This window comes from Somniosus microcephalus, unplaced genomic scaffold (genome assembly GCF_052327205.1).
Source record: "Somniosus microcephalus isolate GS21.2 unplaced genomic scaffold, FLI_Smic_1.0 unresolved_chr2, whole genome shotgun sequence".
Lineage (NCBI taxonomy): Eukaryota > Metazoa > Chordata > Chondrichthyes > Squaliformes > Somniosidae > Somniosus > Somniosus microcephalus.
In genome coordinates this window covers 32,161,159-32,181,700 of record NW_028225180.1, presented here as the reverse complement: position 1 = coordinate 32,181,700, position 20,542 = coordinate 32,161,159, and the positions used below count along the sequence as shown (strand labels likewise).

The 20,542-nt window shown below is 46.2% G+C and overlaps 1 long non-coding RNA gene across 2 annotated transcripts in view; it reads right to left on the bottom strand.

Annotated features, from left to right (window-relative positions):
- Nucleotides 1–354: 354 nt before the first annotated feature.
- The window catches only part of LOC147092422 (uncharacterized), a 35,234-nt gene continuing 15,046 nt past the window's right edge, over nt 355–20,542 (bottom strand). Inside the window, exons 1-2 of one of the 2 annotated variants that reach the window (XR_015075040.1) lie at nt 1,273–5,884; nt 355–514 (exon numbers count right to left, since the gene is read on the bottom strand). This is a non-coding gene — a long non-coding RNA (uncharacterized LOC147092422). Of the gene's footprint in view, nt 515–1,272; nt 5,885–20,542 lie in introns of those variants that run through there. The other variant, XR_015075039.1, reaches the window with a different exon arrangement.

Here is a 20,542-nt window from a genome sequence, read left to right as displayed (position 1 = left end):
AAATAGCAATATCAATACAAAAAGATATGTAATTAAAAGATTTTCTAATTAGGAGAAGGGTACACCTGTAGGCGATGAATAAAAGCCGACAATGTGGTGGACACCCCAGGGACATTTTTGATTATTCATTTGTGTTAAAAGGGAAACAAATAGGGAATGTCCTCCAAATAATCCAGGATAGAGATCGTTGTTACAATCGCGTCCACAGTTCTCACTATGCAATACTGCATTTTAAATTCATGACAACATATATTTACGTATCAGTCAAATGTGAAGGAGACGGTAAACCACACTGACATATCCAGTCTGACACAATCAATGTACACCATGAACTTACAAGCGGCAGTGTAGGGCAGGAATGAATATGAGAAGTGTTTACTGAATAAATGAAATACGATTACATTGATGATCATGACCAGTAGATCTGCTGTGGCCATGGCCACCATATGTACGGAGACACATTTGGAATGCCCGCATTTTCATCTGGAGAGAATCACCATTGTCAGTAGTTTCGCTGTAAGAAAGATGGACAAGAGGTCAATAACTGGGACACTCAGATAAACCTCACAGCAAATGGGTACACCATCACCTCTGTGTTCCCCTCCAAGTCACACACTATCCTGACTTAGAAAAATATCGCTGTTCCTGGGTCGAATGCCTGGAAATCCCTCCCTAACAGAACCATGGGACCTGCTTCACCACATGGACTGCAGCGATTCAAGAAGGCAGCTCGCCACCTCCTTCTCAAGGGCAACTTGTTCATTTTTGATAGTCAATAAAGAAGCGGATTCCTTACATACATCCAAGCACATATTTCATTGCAGTGTGGAGCGCTGAAACCATCCTGCCATGAGGCTGGAACCAGGTGATGCACTGAGCCAAATTGATGAGTTACTACAGCGGCCCCAGGGAGCAATCGATGGAATTTTCCATTTATTCTCATCAGTTTGATTGGCAAGGGGGATCTCGGGAGCGGCATCAGATGTCAGCTGTATTCAATATAATTTACAAACAATTAGTGGAAAGATATGAATTTAAACATAACATTCAACTGAGACGAAAATTTTCAATTTAGGTTGAAACTCTGCGCTTTTGCTATTTATACTCGCCGTGAGGGAGCTGCTCGGTAACAGAGCGGGAGCTGGTGGATCCTGAGCGGCAACAGTTGCTCCAAATATCTTTCACTGTCCTCTGATGGTTGGAGGTGGCTGCAGTACAAGTAATTACCAACTTAAAGTGGACAGGGAACAACGGGACAGATGAAATGATTACCATGGTCACGAAGCAACACATTCTTTGGTGATATTCATCGACTGATCCCTGTGGATAAATGACTCTGCAATGAGACATTCTGGGAATCTGTTACATAATCAGAAACATTGAGATAGTCAACAGCTATTAGACAACAGGATACATTGATTTACCGGGCGCACCAAAGGCTGCTGAGAATAGGGTAGTGAAATCCCTGATTCTGTAGATTGTTGCCCGCTCCATTTTTTTAGAAGCATGTATAAATTGTGCCCAGCTTTAAGGATACCACTAGAATGTACCTGAGATCCGTAAATGCTCCCCTTTGTAGAATAATCGGTGCCCCGGTAAGGAAAACAAGCTAAACAATAAGTGACGATAGTTACAGTCACTTAACAAACAAGGGGCGATTTTCCACTTCAGAGTGCCTGGGCCGCCAGTGGGGAAATTGTATGGAATGTAATTCCAGAGGGAATGTGACCTGTGCATGGCCCATAAATGCTGAATGGAACATCCCTCCCGGACAAGGCATTAGGTTACTGAGGCCTCGTAGAAAACTTCACTCACCCATTGCATAACTTTCCTTTTTACTATAATGATATCCAGAAATGACGCCTCTCTAACATTACTGGCGATGCATCCTCTCAAATATTAATGCTGATGAACCTACTCCAACAATACTGGTTTTGATCCTACTCTAACATCGCTGGTGGTGACCGTACAATAACATTACTGGTGGTTACTCTACTCTAACATTATTGGTGCTGACCCTACTCTACCATTATTGGGGATGAACCTACTCCATCTTTACTGGTGATGACTCCGCTCTATCTTTACTGCTGGTGACCCTACTGTAAAACTAATGGTGGTAAAGCAAATCTAACATTATTGCTGGTGAGCTTACTCTAACATAACTGGTGTTGACTCAACTTTAACATTACTGGTGGTGAACTTACCCTAACATTACTGGTGTTGACACAACTCTAACATTAGCAGTGGTGACCCTACTCTAACAGTACTGGTGTTGATCCCACAGTAACATTACTGGTGGTAACTTTACTCTAACTTCACTGCTGGTGACCCTACTCCAAAATTATTGATGGCGACTCCACTCTTATATTACTGGTGGTGACACTACTCAAACATTTCTGGTATTGACTCTACTCTAACATTACTGGTGGTGACTCTACTCTAACATTACTGGTGGTGACCCAACTCTAACATTACTGGTAGTGACTGTACTCTACCATTACTGGTGTTGAAAGTACGCTAACATTACTGGAGGCGACCCTACTCTAACATTACTGCTGGTGACTCCACTCTAACATTACTGGTGGTGACTACTCTCACATTACTTGTGGTGACACTATCCTAACATTACTGGTGGTGACCATATTCTGTAATTGCTAGTGGTGACCCTATTCTAATACAACTGTGGTGACCCTACTCCAACATTAATGGTGTTGACCTTAATGTAGCATTATTGGAGGTAACCCTACTGTAAAATTGCTGGTGTGCCCTCTACTCTCACAGGAATGTAGATGGCCATCCACTGACTTCAGCTTTGAAGACTCTACTCCAGCATTGCTGATAGTTCTCCTACATTTCTGGTGACGCTAATGCTCTAGCATTACTGGCATTGACCCAACTCTAACATTGCTGCTGGACCATGTATTCTAATCCCATTGGTGTTGACCTTAATCTAACTTTGCTTTTGGTGACCGAACTGTAACCTTACCGAAGGCGTATCTACACTATCATTACTGGTGATCATTCCATTCTAATATATTTGGCGGAAACCCTATTCTAACATTATTCATTGTGACTGTACACTAACATTAGTGGTAATGACGACATTTTAACTTTTCTGATGGAAACCCTACTCTACATAAGAACATAAGAATTAGGAGCAGGAGTAGGCCATACTCAAGCCTACACCGCCATTCAATAAGGTAATGCCTGATCTTCAACCTCAACTCCCCTTTCCCGCCCATTCCCCATATCCCTACGGGGAAAAGCCGGGGACTGAGATTAATGGGATAACTCTACCAAACAGTGGCACAGGCAGGATGGGCCGAATTATCTCCTTCTGTGCTGTATAAATATATCATTATATGATTCAATTCAAACGGAACCGGAGGGAATGATCTGATTCAGGAGATTAGGGGAAGACAATCAAGGAGCTCCTTCAGAACGATAATGACTACATATTTATTTCCTCTGTAATTACTGTGGTTTCGATCAGTGAAGTCTCTGTAAAAGGCAACGGAGGAGAAGGATTAGAGGTTTAAGTGTGGGACAAAAGTGATATTTTTTGAAGTCATTGAGCCTTCCAACATTAATGGAGGACCAGGATGAGTGGAACTGTCATTGGCCTCTGTGGGGAAATTCAGGCACTTTGAAGCTAAGCACTATGAGTCAGGATAGCGGAGCATTCTAAAGTTGCAGCCCCCTTTCGTAGCCGTGGGTTCGAATCACACTTCTGACATACAGATCGTTTAATTTCTCCGTGCAGTTGTATTATTTGAAATTAGCTGCAACCGCTTCTTCGGCACAGTTGATTTGTTCCTATCAGAAAACTAACCCTAGGATTGTTCTCCTTCGAGCAGAGAAGTTTATGAAAAGAACTAATGATGGTACTCAAAATTGGATGGGATTTTGATAGAGCAAGCAGAGAGAAATTGTTTCCTCTGGCCAGTTGAGCGACAACCAGAGGTTATAGATTTAAAATAATTGGCAAAAGAAATAAAGGGGCCTTTACGAGAATGTTTTCACATAGAGGGTTGTTACGATCTGGAATATATCACCTGAAAATATGGTGGAATCAGATTCCACAGGAAATGTCAAAAGCTAATTAGTCATGTATTTGAATAGAACCAGTTAGCAGGGTTATGGGGTAAATGCTGGGGTGTGGGACTAAAGTGAACAGTTCTTTGAAATGTCGACACAGGCAGGATGGGCCGAATGGCCTCATTCTGTGCTGTAAGATCCGAAGATTCTATGAATCAGGCCTCTTGAGCATCCTCCTTTTTCATCACACTACAAGTAGCCTGCCATAACATGTCCTCATTTGGAATTTTCTCCACCAACCCTTCCATCTCAATTAAGACGTTCCTTAAAACCTTAAGCCTTGAAGAGAATTATGGTCACACGCCTTAATAGCTCCTTCTTGGGATTGGGCTTCCATATATTTGATCACACCTCTATGAGGCGAATTGGGAGATTCCCTAGAAGTGGGGAGGGGGCCACGGATTATTAAGCTGTGTTGAAAAATTTACTGAATACGTGTGTTTGTGTCTGTTTGTTACATTAACTAAATGAGGGCACCTGGCGCTTCTCTCCCAGAAATAAATTTATCGTGAAGAAGTTTCGAAAACGGTGTTACTTGCATTTGTGTCTTTCTTTGTTCTATTTATGAATATTTCTTCCGTCTGACTCCCAGTAAGTCTCTTCTTCCTCTATTGAATGAGAAAGGAGGGTTTTAACATTGGCCAGACCCGCACTGTGCCTGATATTTGTGAGCTCATCGTTTATATTTAGTGGTTTCTGCTCCTTTAAACATCGTCAGCTTTAGCTCAGCGGTTACTTTTGCAGTATTACCTTTCTAAGGATTTTAGAATCTTGCATGGCTAACTCTGTTACATGAAATGTTGTTGGATCGAGCCCACCCAGGGACGAAGGCTTTTGCCCTTTATGATTCATTGCTGCACAGTTTCAGGTTGTCAATGTGTGCTTTGGCTACAAGGAAATATACTGCAAACATTACCAGCTGTGCTGTTATCCATTAAGTTCCCACCCAAATACTTTCATGAATATTCATTTTTTAAAAGGATAAAAATATAGATGGGTCATATTCCTCCATTCAATACATTAGAAATAAATGAAGTTTTTGTTATCCAAGGAACCGATGGAAATTGATTCTCAATCTGCATATATAGAACTGGAACATGCCATCGCACCATGTGAGGCTACATTTAATTTGTGGCTATTGTACAGCTGATATTAAGGAAAATAATTCAGAGCATTTTGGACCATTTTAGTGCTTTTTAACAGCATGCAATAACTGTTTGTAAAGTTTTGTAAAACACTGCTGTCCGGTAGAAGACAGATATTAAAATGATACAATAATTTTGTAGACGTCATGTGTGGAATTCCCTGCCTAAACACCTCCCCCATTACCCATCGCTCACCTCCTTTCAGTCCCTCGTTGAAACCGAAAGCTTTCAGCAGATTTGGTCTTCCCACTAACGAGCCCCTTCTTTGGGATTGGCATCCATGTCTTTGTTTACACATCTATGAAGCGCTTTGGGATATCCCCTAGAAACACCCGAGAGAAATAGCTAGTGCCAATCAGCAGACGATGAAAGCATAAATTTGCCAATCTCATGCCTCCTTACTGCAACACTTGCCCTTAAAATAGTAACATTCCCCTGGAGAGGACTGCACCCGTAAATGCTGGTAAAAACACCAATCAACATTTGACCTCGTTTGCACAAAAAAGAGAAAGAAGCTATAAACACGTGTAACTTTGCAGTGACAGTCCCGGGATATCCCTGTCCAGAGGTGCTAGTCCCTGGGTATCTCTGTCCAGCTGTGCTAGTCCCTGGGTATTCCAATGCCGCTGTGTTTTGCTCGGTTGATCCCTGTCTAGCTGTGCTGGTCGCTGGGTCTCTCTGTCCAGCTCTGCTTGGCCTGGGCGATCCTTGTCCAGCTGTGCTAGTCAGTGCCGAAACATGTTGAATTATTACCTCAAGTCCCATCGTGGAAACGTGATATTGAGAATAATCAGTTGTGAACGTGTCCAAGCAAAACTCGCCACAGTCACTGAATTAGAATGTCCATTTCCGGGAGGCAGAGACCAGCCGGTTTCCATCCAAATGGATGCTAACTGGAGTGATCCGATTCAGAGGATTCAAAGAAGTACATTCGGGATCTCCTTCGGGAGTTTAATGACTTTGTAATGGATATTTTTCCCGTGTGACTTGTGTCTTTCCGAGTGGTGAAATGTGTTTTAAAGATAGTCAGGTTTTCCCCTTCTCCCTCAACACTGTCTCAGACCTGAGGTCAAAAAGTTAGATGTTTACGTAGTGTAGCGGTTATCAACGTCGCCTCACATGGGAAAGGCCCCTGGTCACTCGGTTAACATTTCCTTCCGTGTCCAAGAGAATCCTGTAGGTTTATTCATTGTGATGGAAACAACTATCCTTCCTCTGATGGATTAACTGTTTTGTAAAAATTGCTGCACTACAGGAGAACTGAATGAGGTGCGGACGATGAGAGCACCGAATCCTAAACAGTAGACTGCCAGGGAATGCTGCATGCAAACATTACCCTCTTTGCAATCCGTGGACTAATTCGTTCTCGAAGGAGAACAACCCCAGCTGCTCCAGGCTATCCACATTACTGTAATCCCTCATTCCTCAATTATTTGTTTTTCTTTCGATTGAAGACGTGGAAAGCCGAGAAATGCCACGTGACAGTAGTCATTTTCGAATGATTTAAAGAAGCCATCTAAAAATCACCGAGCGCTAATTTAATATCACGTTTACAGTTTGTTTCAGTGTAAAAGGAGTGGATTGAAAATAACACTAAAATGCCAGGCAGCACCCGCGGTGAGATAGATTTGGTCTCCTGATGAAGTTGGTGCTGCGAAGTAACCGCTGAACTAAAGCTGACCCTGATCAAAGGGGAGAAAATATCAAATATAAAGGTTGAGCTCACAAATATCAGGCTCATTGCGAGTCTGGTCAACGTCAAACCTTTCGTTTCTCATTCATAGACTCATAGAATTCAAGCTTGGTTACAGCAAAGAATGAGGTCATTCGGCCCGTCGAGTCCATGCCGGCTCTCTGCAAGAGCACTTCAGCTAGTCCCACTCCCTCGACCTTATCCCGTGGCCCTGCGTGTATTTCCCTTCAGCTACTTAGCCAATTCCCTTTTGAAAGCCTCGATTGAATACGCCTCCAGCACTCTTTCAGGCAGTGCATCCCAGATCATAACCAGTCGCTGCATAAAAATATTTTTCCCACTGTCCCCTTTGGACTTTCTGCTAATCCCCTAAAATCTGTGTCCTCTGGTTCTAGTCCCTTACGCCTATGGGAACAGTTTCCCTCCATCTACTCTGTCTGGACCGCTGATAATTTATAATTCCTGTTTTGAGGAGTTGTAAGCAGTTAAATCCCACTCCAAATGATGGTTTGCAGAGGGCAGATTTCACACATAAACCAGCATATAAAATATTAACCAATAGCTGCCGTAAAATGAACCGGTTTCAGCGCAGTGACACTCCCGCTGGAATTCAGACCTGGGGGTCACTGTAAAAACAACAGAACAGGTTAAAAAGATATTCATCCAAAATAGGGCTTGAACCAGCAATGCTGAAACGAAGAGGCTGATGCTCTACCGACTCAACTAGCCGGGCCCCGGTAACATGTGCGTCATTGTCGCTTATTGCAACAAGGCGGCTGTTGGCTCTGATTCATGGGTTCAAACTGTTCGACAAATCGGGAACCAAGCCCTCCTGAATTCCAAGTTGCATAAGGAAGTCAGCCATCAAACCATTCATTGACCAAAGGGGTTCATGCAATGTTCTGATGGCCTTTGCCAATGTCAATGTTTCTTGGCTGTTACCTGCTGTTTCCCGATTCTCTATGTATCTCTGCCTGTGTTTATTTGTGTGCGCAACCCTCAGGTTGATTTTGAACTATTACTTGTGTTTGTGTCTGTTACATTAAATAATGAGGGCCTCAGGCGCTTCTCAACATGACACTTGCGAATGAGTGAGACAGACTGAGTGTGGTTTCAACAGAGTGCTGCGTGTTGGGTGAGTCGGAGTTAGGTGAGGAGTGGAAGGAAGAGCTCCCTTGCGCCGCCGTTGTTTTTCCCAACTTTTCACCCTGTAGGAAGAGGCCGGTTTCGAGTGCAGCAGGAGAGTTGTGAGTATTTTAATTCACTTCTGCGGGCTTTTTCTCAAAGGCTGGTCAATCTCGCAGAGCGGCGGCAGCATTCCAGAGCCACGCCGTGATTCAAAAAGTGACATTTGCAAGAGGAAGCAGCCGATTGGGTGAGTACGGCCAGGTGAGTATTTAGACTAAGCTATAGTTTGACAGTTAAGGTTAGTAGTTTATAAAGTTTAGAAGGCCTTAATTTTAGCGGTTATAGTTTCTAGGGTGTCTGTTGATTATCGGGGAGTGCTGTTAACCAACGGACCTTGAGTATATCATTTAATTGTAGTGTAATTGGTGGTTTTGAATTAATTTAACTTAAATTAAATGAAGGGTCAGTCATGGCAGCACACCTCGGCCCTGTGGAATGTTCCTCCTGCACTATGTGGGAAATCAGGGACACTTGCTGTGTCCCTGACATCCATGTGTGAGGGAAGTGTATCCAGCTGCAACTACTGGCAGACCGAATTGCAGCATTGGAGTTGTGAATGGATACATACCGGAGCATTTGCGATGCTGAGGACGTCGTGGATATCACGTTTAATCAGTTAGTCACACCACAGGTAAAGGCTGCACAGGCTGGAAGGGAATGGGTGACCACCAGGCAGAGTAGTAGGCACAGGCAGGTAGTGCAGGCATCCGCTGAGCCCAGCCCCTCTCAAGCAGATATACAAATTTGGATATTGTTGAGGCAGATGTCTTATCGGGGGAAGGCAGCAGCAGCCAACATCCTGGTACCGTGGGTGGTTCTGCTGCACAGGACGGGAGGAAAAAGAGGGAGAGAGCGATAGGGTATTCTATTGTAAGGGGAATGGATAGGCATTTCTGCGTCCGCAACCACGACTCCAGGATGGTATGTTGACCAACTGGTGCAAGGTCAAGAATGTCTCGGAGCGGCTGCAAGGCATTCTGGAGGGAAAGTGTGAACAACCAGTTGTCGCGGTGCATATAGTTACCAAAAATATAGGTTAAAACCGGAATGAGATCCTAAAAGCTGAATATAGGGATTTAGGAGGTAAATTTAAAAATAGGTCCTCAAAGGTAGTAATCACAGGATAGCTACCAGTGCCACGTGCTAGTCAGAGTAGAAATAGACAGATATTTCAGATGAATACGTGGCTAGAGGAATGGGGCAAGAGGGAGGGATTCAAATTCCTGGGAAATTGGACCCAGTTCTGGGGGAGGTGGGCCCAGTACAAACTGGACGGTTTGCACTTGGAAAGGACCAGGACCGCTGTCCTAGGGGGACTGTTTGCTAGTGCTGTTGGGGGGTGTTTAAACAAAAATGGCAGGGGGATGGGAACCTATACAGGGAGACATAGGAAAGGGAAGAAAGGATAAAAGCAAAAGACATGAAGTAGAAAAAAAAATCTGGCAGTCAGAGAAATCAAGGGTTTAAATCAACATGGCCACAGTAAATAATAATTCTAAAAGATCAAAGCGTGGTGGTTCCATCGGGTGTCCATTACATATATAATGTACATAATTCAGTTTAATCTAACTGTATGTATATGACTTACCTGTTTGGCCCGTTGCCCCTTTAACTTACCTGTTTGGGCGGATGCCCCTTTAAGGTGTGCCCTAGTGTGCTGACGACATCGCGCATCACGTGATGCACCCGCGGCCGCCGCCAGCCCGGCTCGGCCTCCCATAATGGCCGCCGGCACAGCGGGCCTACCGCGCCCACGACTTCAGCCGCATCGGCCAGCTGCAGTGCCGGGTGCCTCTCGCTCCCGCGACTTTGGCTGCAACGGCCAGCCTCAGTGCTGGGTAAATGCGCTGACATATTGGCGTGGGTCACGTGACCGCATCAAGCGCGGGCGAACGCGCTGATGTCACGACACGGTCACGTGATGCCCGAAGCGTGGGAAAACACGTCCGGGCGTGATTACGTCATCACGCTATCCAGTGGAATGCGGACTGAGTCATCATGGCGTCCCCGCTGGGGAAAGACTTACTCTACGACGCTTCTGAAACCATCTCACTCACCTGCTGTATTTCGTCTGCTTCCTGCATTAAATAACTGATTTATTGTTCTCCTGAAGCCGAACTCGATTATTTAGTAGGCATTCGTCCAATACCTGCTGAGGTCAGCCTGAATTCCTACAATTGGTGACCCCGACTCGGTGGATGGTTTTCACGGAGGAACCGCACAGCCTCAACCTCACCTACAATTACTGAACCTCACCTAAAATTGGTGACCCAATGGCGTGAGTACGGGTGCTCATCAATTCCTACACTACAACTGGTGTCCCCGTAACCGGGAACAATTTTCAGAGAAGCAACGCACAGCCTGAACCTCATCTTCACAGAAGACAACTGACGGACAGCCAATGAACACCAATTCCTACATTGGCGACTCCACCTTTGCAAACGTATTCGCAAAGGAAGCGCAGCCTGGAGGTGATCCAGTTTTTCATGGACAAAACGCAGCCGGACCCCGATTTTTCGTGAACATTTTTCACAAAAGAAGCATGCCATGGAAGCACCAGCCGTTCTGCTGTCACTAACACATTTCAGGGAAAACAACCGCCCTCATGCTTTGTTATGGTAGAAGCCCTGTTCGCCGAGAACATCGATGCATCGCACACCACGCACTTGCTTACGGTCTCCATATTCGACTTTTCTACCACCACGCGGGTCATCCACCTGTACGTCCTATGCAACAGCAAGTATAAATCTCTCAAAGCACGGGGTACAGCATGTTAGGGCACACAAGATCGGAGCGCGCCCTGCGGGGATACCATGGTGACACCCCCCCGCGATTCACGAGGACTCGCTCCTCATGAACCACGAGGACGCACTCTTCATGCACCATGAGGACCCATCACTCGTGAACCACGAGGACCCATCCCTGATGAAACACGAAGACTCATGCCCCGCCGACGAAGCACCAGCCCATCAGCCTGCTGGTTGCGTTACCTACCACAATTTTCGGCGAGACAAGAAGCGTGCCACCCTCCCGGCTGTTTTCTCCTATAGAAAGAACAACTACAAGTGCTGCCGCCATCCAGGCAGAGTTTACCCCGACCGCAATCAACATCAACCCAGACTGTTGCCGCCCTTTTTCCAGTTTTCTCCTTAACAAACGCAAACATCCACTGACGCAGCAAACATCGAGGATGTGTCCAGCGGGTATCCCATGGCCGCGATCAGCCACGTGAAAGTTGCTGTCCTCACTGATCAACGCAGCAACTTTTCACCCTCCGTTGTGTTATCGTCGTAACAATATGGCACGCACCGTTCCGTGCGTTCTAGGCTCCCGAAGGTGTCGATCACCTGTCGGCGAGTTCACCGACCTCACCTGTCAAGTCCTTCTGGATCGCTCATTTGGCGTTCATGCAGAGTTCGTCAGAGCAATGATCTGTTTCAACATCAACGGAGACATCGCCTGCGCCCGCCCAACCTGCTCATCACTCTGACAAGGCGTGCTGCTTCGCACGTCTCCACGGTCCTTCACCAGACGGATACATTTTATTTGCCACGACATGCGTAAGGGTCCGCTTATTACCAGTAGCTTCAGACCTGGCCCGGCAAGTCGAGACAGCATGCCCGCCGAGACCACTAGCTCGTCAGACCATCTCATCATTGGACTTTCGTTAAAGCAAATTCTGGGGGGGCGCATGTGACGGTTCCACCGGATGTCCCTTACATATATAATGTACATAATTAACTTTAACCTAACTATGTATATTACTTACCTGTTTGGGCCATTGCCCCTTTAACTTACCTTTTTGGGCCGTTGCCCCTTTAACACGCGCCCTAGCGCACTGGTGATGTTGCGTGTCACGTGATGCACCCGCGGCAACCACCGACCTGGCTCGGCCTCCCGTAATGGCCGCCGGCACTGCAGGCCTACCACTCCCGCGACTTCAGCCGCATCGGCCAGCTGCAGTGCCGGGTGCCTCTTGCACCCGTGACTTCGGCCGCAACGGCCAGCCTCACTGCTGGGTAAATGCAATGACGTATCGGCGTCGGTCACGTGACCGCACCAAGCGCAGGCAAACTCGCTGACGTCACGACGCGGTCACGTGACGCACGAAGCGCGGGAAATCACGGCCGAGCGTGATAACGTCATCATGCTATCCAGAGGACTGTGGACTCAGTCCTCGTGGCGTCCCCGCTGGGGAAAGACCTACTCTATGGCGCTCCTGAAACCATCTCACTTACCTGCTGCATTTCGTCTGCTTCCTGCATTAAAGAACTTATTTATTGTTCTCCTGAAGTCGAACTCGATTATTTAGTAGGCATTCGTCCAAAACCTGCAGAGGTCAACCTGAATTCCTACAATTGGTGACCCCACTCCGTGGACGGTTTTCACGGAGGAACCGCACAGCCTGAACCTCACCTACAATTAATGAATCTCACCTAAAAGTGGTAACCCAACGACATGAGTACGGGAGCTCATCAATTCCTACACTACAATTGGTGTCCCTGTATCCATGAACTATTTTCATGGAAGCAACGCGCAGCCTGAAGCTCGTCTTCACAGAAGACAACCGACGAACAGCTGACAAACACCAATTCCTACATTGGCGAGCCCGCCTTTGCGAACGTATTCGCAAAGGAAGCGCAGCCTGGAGGTGATCCCATTTTTCACGGACAAAACGCAGCCGGACCACGATGTTTTGTGAAAAATTTTCACCAAAGAAGCACGCCATGGAAGCACAAGCCATTCCGCTGTCGCTAACGCAATTCAGTGGGAAACAACCACCCTCGTGCTTTGTAAAGGTAGAAGCCCTGTTCTCCGAGAACATTGATGCATCGCAGACCACGCACTTGTTTACGTTCTCCGTATTCGACTTTTCTACTGCCACGCGGGTCATCCGCCTGTACGTCCTATGCAACAGCAAGTATAAATCTCTCCAAGCATGGGGTACAGTATGATAGGGCACACAAGATCGGAGCACGCCCTGCGGGGATACCACGAGGGCTGACCCCCATGACCCACGAGGGCTCGCTCCTCACGAACCACGAGGACGCACTCCTCACGCATCATGAGGATCCATCACTCACGAACCACGAGGACCCATCCCTCATGAAACACGAAGACTCGTGCCCCGCCGACGAAGCACCAGCCCATCAGCCTGCTGGTTGCGTTACCTACCACACTTTTCAGCGAGGCAAGAAGCGTGCCGCCCTCCCGGCTGTTTACTCCAATAGCAAGAACAACTACAAGTGCTGCCGCCCTCCAGCCAGAGTTTACCCCTACCGCAATCAACATCAACCTGGACTGTTACCGCCCTTACTCCAGTTTTCTCCTTAACAAATGCAAACATCCACTGACGCAGAAAACATTGAGGACGGGTCCAGCGGGCATCCCATGGCTGCGATCAGCCAGGTGAAAGTTGCTATCCTCACCGATCACTGATCAATGCAGCAACTTTTCACCCTCCGTTATGTTATCGTCGTAACACTATGGCATGCACCGTTCTGTGCGTTCCAGTTTCCCGAAGGTGTCGATCACCTGTCGCCGAGATTACTGACTTCGCCTGTCAAGTCCTTCTGGATCGCTCGTTAGGCATTCCTGCAGAGTTCGTCAGAACAAGGACTTGTTTCAACATCAACGGAGGCATCGCCCGCGTCCGCCCAACCTGCCCATCACTCTGACAAGGCCTGCTGCTTCGCACGTCTCCATGGTCCTTCGCCTGATCGATACGTTTAATTTGCCATGACATGCGTAATGATCCGCTTATTACCAGCAGCTTCAGACCTGGCCCGCCAAGTCGAGACAGCACGCCCGCCGAGACCACTGGCTTGTCAGACCTCTCATCATTGGACATTCGTTAAAGTGAATTCTGGTGGGGCGCATGTGGCGGTTCCACCGGATGTCCCTTACATATATAATGGACATAATTCACGTTATACTAACGGTATGTATATTACTTACCTGTTTGGGCCGTTGCCCCTTTAACTTACCTGTTTGGGCCGTTGCCCCTTTAAGGCGCACCCTAGCACGCTGATGACGTCGCGCATCACGTGATGCACCCGCGGCAGCCGCCGGCCCGGCTCGGCCTCCCATAACGGCTGCCGGCACAGCAGGCCTACCGCTCCCGCGACTTCAGCCTCATCGGCCAGCTGCAGTGCCGGGTGCCTCTCGCTCCCGTGACTTCGGTCGCAACGGCCAGCCTCACTTATGGGTAAATGCGATGACGTATCGGCGTCGGTCACATGACCGCCCCAAGCGCGGGCGAATGCGCTGATGTCACGACGCGGTCACGTGATGCCCGAAGCGCGGGAAAACACGGCCGAGCGTGATAACTGCGGACTCAGTCCTCGTGGCGTCCCCACTGGGGAAAGACCTACTCTACGGCGCTCCTGCAACCATCTCACTTACCTGCTGTATTTCGTCTGCTTCCTGCATTAAAGAACGTACTTATTGTTCTCCTGAAGTCGAACTCGATTATTTAGTATGCATTCGTCCAATACCTGCTGAGGTCAACCCGAATTCCTACAAAAGCTTGTTAAGAAAACAAGCTGAAGGCTTTGTGTCTTAATGTGAGGAGCATTCGTAATAGTATGGATGAATTAGCTGCACAGATAGATGTAAACGAATATGATATAATTGGGAGTGGAGGCATGGCTCCAGGGTGACCAAGGCTTGGAATTCAACACCCAGGTGTATTCAATATTCAGGAAAGACAGGCAAAAAGGAAAAGGTAGTGTGGTAGCATTGCTGGTTAAAGAGGAGATTAACACAATAGTAAGGAAGGATATTAGCTCTGATGATGTGGAAACTGTATGGGTAGAGCTGAGAATTACCAAGGGAAAGATAACGCTAGGGGGAGTTGTATACAGACAGCCAAACAGTACTGCTGAGTTTGGGGTTGGCACTAAACGGGTAATTAGAGATGCATGCAATAAGGGCACAGCAGTTGTCATGGCTGACTTTAAGCTACATATAGATTGGGCTAAGCAAATTAGTAAAAATGCTGTGCAGGAGGAATTCCTGGAGTTTATACGGGATGGTTTCCTGGTCCAATATGCCGAGGAACCAACACAAGATCAGGCCATTTTAGACTGGGGATGATATAATGAGAAAGGATTAATTAGCAATCTTGTGCGAAGCCCCTTGGGGTGGAGCGATCGTTTAATGATAGATTTCTACATTCAGATGGAGACTGAAGTATTTGACTCAGTGACTAGGATCCTGAATTTAAATAAAGGAAACTACGATGGTATGAGGCGTGAGTTGGATAGGATGGATTGGGGAAAGTTATTTAAAAGGTTGATGGTGGATAGGCAATGGCAAACATTTAAAGATCGCATGGGTGAACTACAGAATTTGTTCATCCCTGATGGCATACAAATAAAATCAAAAAGGTGACTCAACCGTGGCAAACAGGGGAAATTAGGGACAGCATAAGATCCAAGGATAGGACATATAAATTGGACTGATAAAGCAGCAAACCTGAGGATTGGGAGCTGTTTAGGATTCAGCAAAGGAGGGCAAACGGATCAGTTAAGAGGGGGAAAATAGAGCATGAGAGTAAGCTGGCAGGGAACACAAAAACTGACTGTAAAAGCTTCTATAGGTATGTGAAGAGCAAAAGATTGGTGAAGTCAAGCGTAGGTCACTTGTAGTCAGAATCAGGGGAATTTATAATGGGGAACAACGAAATGGCAGAACAATTAAATACATACTTTGGTTCTGTCTTCACTAAGGAGGACACAAATAACCCCCACGAGATGTCGGGGAACATAGGGCCAATGAGAGGGATGAACTGAATGAAATCAGTATTTGTAGGGAAATGGAGTTAGGGAAGTTGACGGGATTGAACGCTGATAAATCCCCAGGGCATGATAATCTACGTTGTACAAAAATCAGGACAAATCCGACCCAGCCAATTACCGTCCCATCAGTCTACTCTCAATCATCAGCAAAGTGATGGACGCTGTCGTCGACAGTGCTATCAAGTGGCACTGACTCAGCAATAACCTGCTAACTGACGCCTAGTTTGGGTTCCGCCAGGGCCACTCAGCTCCTGACCTCATTACAGCCTTGGTCCAAACATGGACAAAAGAGCTGAACTGAAGAGGTGAGGTGAGACTGACTTCACTTGACATCAAGGCAGCATTTGATCGAGTGTGGCATCCAGGAGCCCTAGCAAAACTGAAGTCAATGGGAATCAAGGGGAAAATTCTCCATTGGTTGGACTCATACCTACCACAAAGGAAGTTGGCTGTGGTTGTTGGAGGTCATTCATCTCAAACACATGACATCACTGCAGGAGTTCCTCAGGGCAGTGTCCTAGGCCCAACCATCTTCAGCTGTTTCATCAATGACCTTCCCTCCATCATAAGGTCAGAAGTGGGGATGTCCGCGGATGATTGCACACTGTTCAGCACCATTTGAGACTCGTCAGATACTGCCGCAGTCCGTGTCCATATGCAGCAAGACCTGGACAATATTCAAACTTGGGCTGACAAGTGGAAAGTAACATTCGCACCACACAAGTGCCAGGCAATGACCATCTCCAACAAGCGAGACTCTAACCATCTCCCCTTGACATTCAATGGCATTACCATCGCTGAATCCCCCACTATCTTCATCCTGGGGGTTACCATTGATCAGAAACTGAACTGGACCAGCCATATAAGTACTGTGGCTACAAGAGCAGGCCAGAGGCTGGGAATTCTGCGGCGAGTGTCTCACCTCCTGCCTCTCCAAAGCCTTTCCACCATCTACAAAGCACAAGTCAGGAGTGTGATTGAATACTCTCCACTTGCCTGGATGAGTGCAGCTCCAACAACACTCAAGAAGCTGGACATCATTGAGGATAAAGCAGCCCGCTTGATTGGCACTCCAGCCACCACCTTCAACATTCACTACCTCCACCACCGGTGCACTGTGGCTGCAGTGTGTACCATCTACAAGATGCACTGCAGCAACTCGCCAAAGCTCCTTCAACAGCACCGTCCAAACCCGTGACCTCTAACACTTAGAAGGACAAGGGCAGCAGACGCATGGGAACATCACAACCTACAAGTTCCCCTCCAAGCCACACACCATCCTGACTTGAACCTTTATCACCATTCCTTCACTGTCGCTGGGCCAAAATCCTGGAACTCCCTTCCTAACAGCATTATGGGTGTACCTACACCATATGGACTGCAGCGGTTAAAGAAGGCGGCTCACCACCATCTTCTCAAGGGAAATTAGGGATGGGCACTAAATGCAAGCCTAGCCAGCAACGCCCACAACCCATCAATGAATAAAAAAAAAACTTAAGGAAGTGGCCCTAGAAATAGTAGATGCATTGCTGCTCATCTTCCAACATGCTATAGATTCTGGAACAGTTCCCATGGATTGGAGGGTAGCTAATGTAACCCCACTATTCAAAAAAGGTGGTAGAGAGGAAAGAGGGAATTATAGACCGGTAAGCCTGACATCGGTAGTGGGGAAAATGCTGAAGTCCAATATAAAATATGTAATAGCAGAGCACTTGCAAAACAGTGACAGGATCAGACAAAGTTAAAATGGATTTACAAAAGGAAAATTGTGCTTGACTAAGCTACTGGAATTTTTTGAGGATGTAACTGGCTGAATAGATAAGGGAGAACCAATGCGTATTTGGACTTTCGGAAGGCTTTCGAAAAGGTCCCGCATAATAGATTAGCGTGTAAATTTAAAGCACACGGGATTGGGGGTAAGGTATTGACTTGGATAGAGAACTGGTTGCCAGACAGGAAATAAAGAGTTGGAATAAATGGGTATTTTTCCAAGTGGCAGGCAGTGACGAATGGGGTACCGCAGTGATGGGTGCTCGGACTTCAGCTATTCACAATATATTTTAATGATCTAGACGAGGGAACTAAATGTAATATCGCCAAGTTTGCAGAGGACACACAGCTTGGTGGGCGTGTTTGCTGTGAGGAGGATGCCGAGAAACTCCTGTATGATTTGGACAGGTTGGGTGATTGGGCAGATGCATTGTAAATGCAGTTTAATGTGTTGAAATGCGGGTTTAGCCATTTTGGTGGCAAAAACAGGAAGGCAGATTATTATCTGAACGGCAATAGATTGGGAGAAGGGGAATTGCAACGTGACCTGGGTGTCCATGTGCACCAGTCTCTGAAGGTAAGCATGCAGATGCAGCAAGTGGTTAAGAAGGCAAATGGTATGTTGGCCTTCATAGTGAGAGGATTCGAGTACAGGAGCAAGGATGACTTGCAACAGCTCTACCAGGCTTGTTGAGTCCACACCATGAGTATTTTGTACAATTTGATCACCTTATCTGATGAAGGATGTTCTTGCCATGGAGGGAGTGCAGCGAAAATTCACTGGACTGAGACCTGGGAAGGCAGGAATGACGTATGAGGAGAGATTTGGTCAATTGGACTTATATTTGCTAGAGTTTAGAAGAATGAGAGGGGATCTCATTGAAACTAATAAAATTCTAACAGGACTAGACAGAGTAGATGCAGGAAGGGTGTTCCCGATGGCGGGGGAGTCCAGAACCAGGGGTCACAGACTAAAGATAATGGGCAAGCCATTTAGGACAGAGATGAGGAGGAATTTCTTCTCCCAGAGAGTGGTGAACATGTGCAATTCGCTACCACAAAAGGCAGTTGAGGCAAATTCATTAAATATATTCAAGAAGGATTTAAATATATTTCTTAAGGCTAAAGGGATGAAGGGATACGGGGAGAAACTGGGACAGGGTACTGAAGTTGGATTATCAGCCATGATCTCATTAAATGGCAGAACAGGCCCCAGGGGGCGAATGGCCTACTCCTGCTTCTATCTTCTATATTTCTATGTTTCTATGTTACAGTATGGTTCTAGCTATGTGGAAAAGCAAACAAAACATGTTTATCTGGACTGGGTTGAACACAATAAACATATTTGTAGTTACAAATAATATTTTGGTGTCGGAGTTCAACTGCTTACTACTCCTCAAACTACTAATTAATATCAGGATTATTTTACTCTGTACCTGCTGTGATCTGCGGGGATTTTCAATGTTCTGAGTTGAAAGAGGATGCAGTGTGAGGTGAGGCAGAGTCCAGGAGCCAAATCCCGCAGTGAGTTCCGCTGGTAGAGCCGGACTGTGTAACTCAGTGAGAACAGCACGTTGCCTGGAGGGGACCGGCGAGACTCCGCAGGACGTTGACAGCATTCTGGGGAGTGCCTCTCTTTGGGTTGAATTATAATGAGGCGACCAAAGCTGCAGCTCTTGTTCTAACTTTGGCCGAACCAAAACCTCGCCCAAATGCATTATTACTTGTTACTCTTGCGCTCAATGCCCCTCTATGTTAAACACGAATTCCTGCTGATTTTATGATGGATTTACTCTCTGCACCCGTACTGTCAGGAAATTAAGTCTTTAAACACCGATATCTAGCTGTTCATCCTCGCCTTTCTTTCCATTCAGACTTTGTTCCCACCCCTTCTTATTCACACTGGAATGTGAGGGTAGATCACCTGTGAACAACGAGTTACTGATTAAAAATGGTGACATGTGCTAAATGAGTTGGAACAATATGTGTCCAGGAACTAAGACGGTACTCACCAAATATGCTTTAGAAGGACCTGCAAGTGTTCAGCAGATCACCCACTTTAACACCATTTGGAAGACTGATTGAGGCCAGAATATCAATATTGTTGCTTCTGATTCTTTTGCTACAAGAACAGCCTTCATTTTTCAACAATACATTTTCATTTTCAGTAACTATCCATAAACAGGGATGCCTAACATCAATTTGACAACTCATGTTCCTCCTTCCTCCATCATTAGAGCACTTATTAGCAAACAGGGTCTGGGTTCAATTGGGACAGTGGACAATGGGATCTGATGGTGAGACCAGAGCCTGAAATATTCTAAACAAACTTCCAGAACAGTTACAAATACCTACGATTAAAAGACTCATGATTGTTGCAAATGTGAGGTCAACCACTTTGGACATAAAAAGGATAAAAAACGATAACACTTTCTAAATGATGAAAAGCTAGAAACAATGGAGTACCAAAGAGAAATGGGGATCTGGTCCATGCACAAAAATCAAAAAATAGAAATAATCTAAAAGGCTAATGGAAAGCTAGCCTTTATATCTATAAGACTAGCGTGTAGATGTCATCCTACAACTATACAAAGCCGTGGTCAACCCACACCTTAAAAGGATATGTCGGCCTTGGAGAGAGTGCAGTGATTTACCAGAAATGCATTTGTATTCCCTGGAACTTCTAACGAAAGGGCGGGGCTGTGAGTTGATGGAAGTTTTCAAGATATTAAAGGGAACGGATAACGTAGATAGAGAGAAATTTGCAGCTTAATTACATTGACCAGTTTTCAGAAGAATTAGAAGGGTAACCAATACATTTTGGTTGCAATTGACTGCTTTTGTAA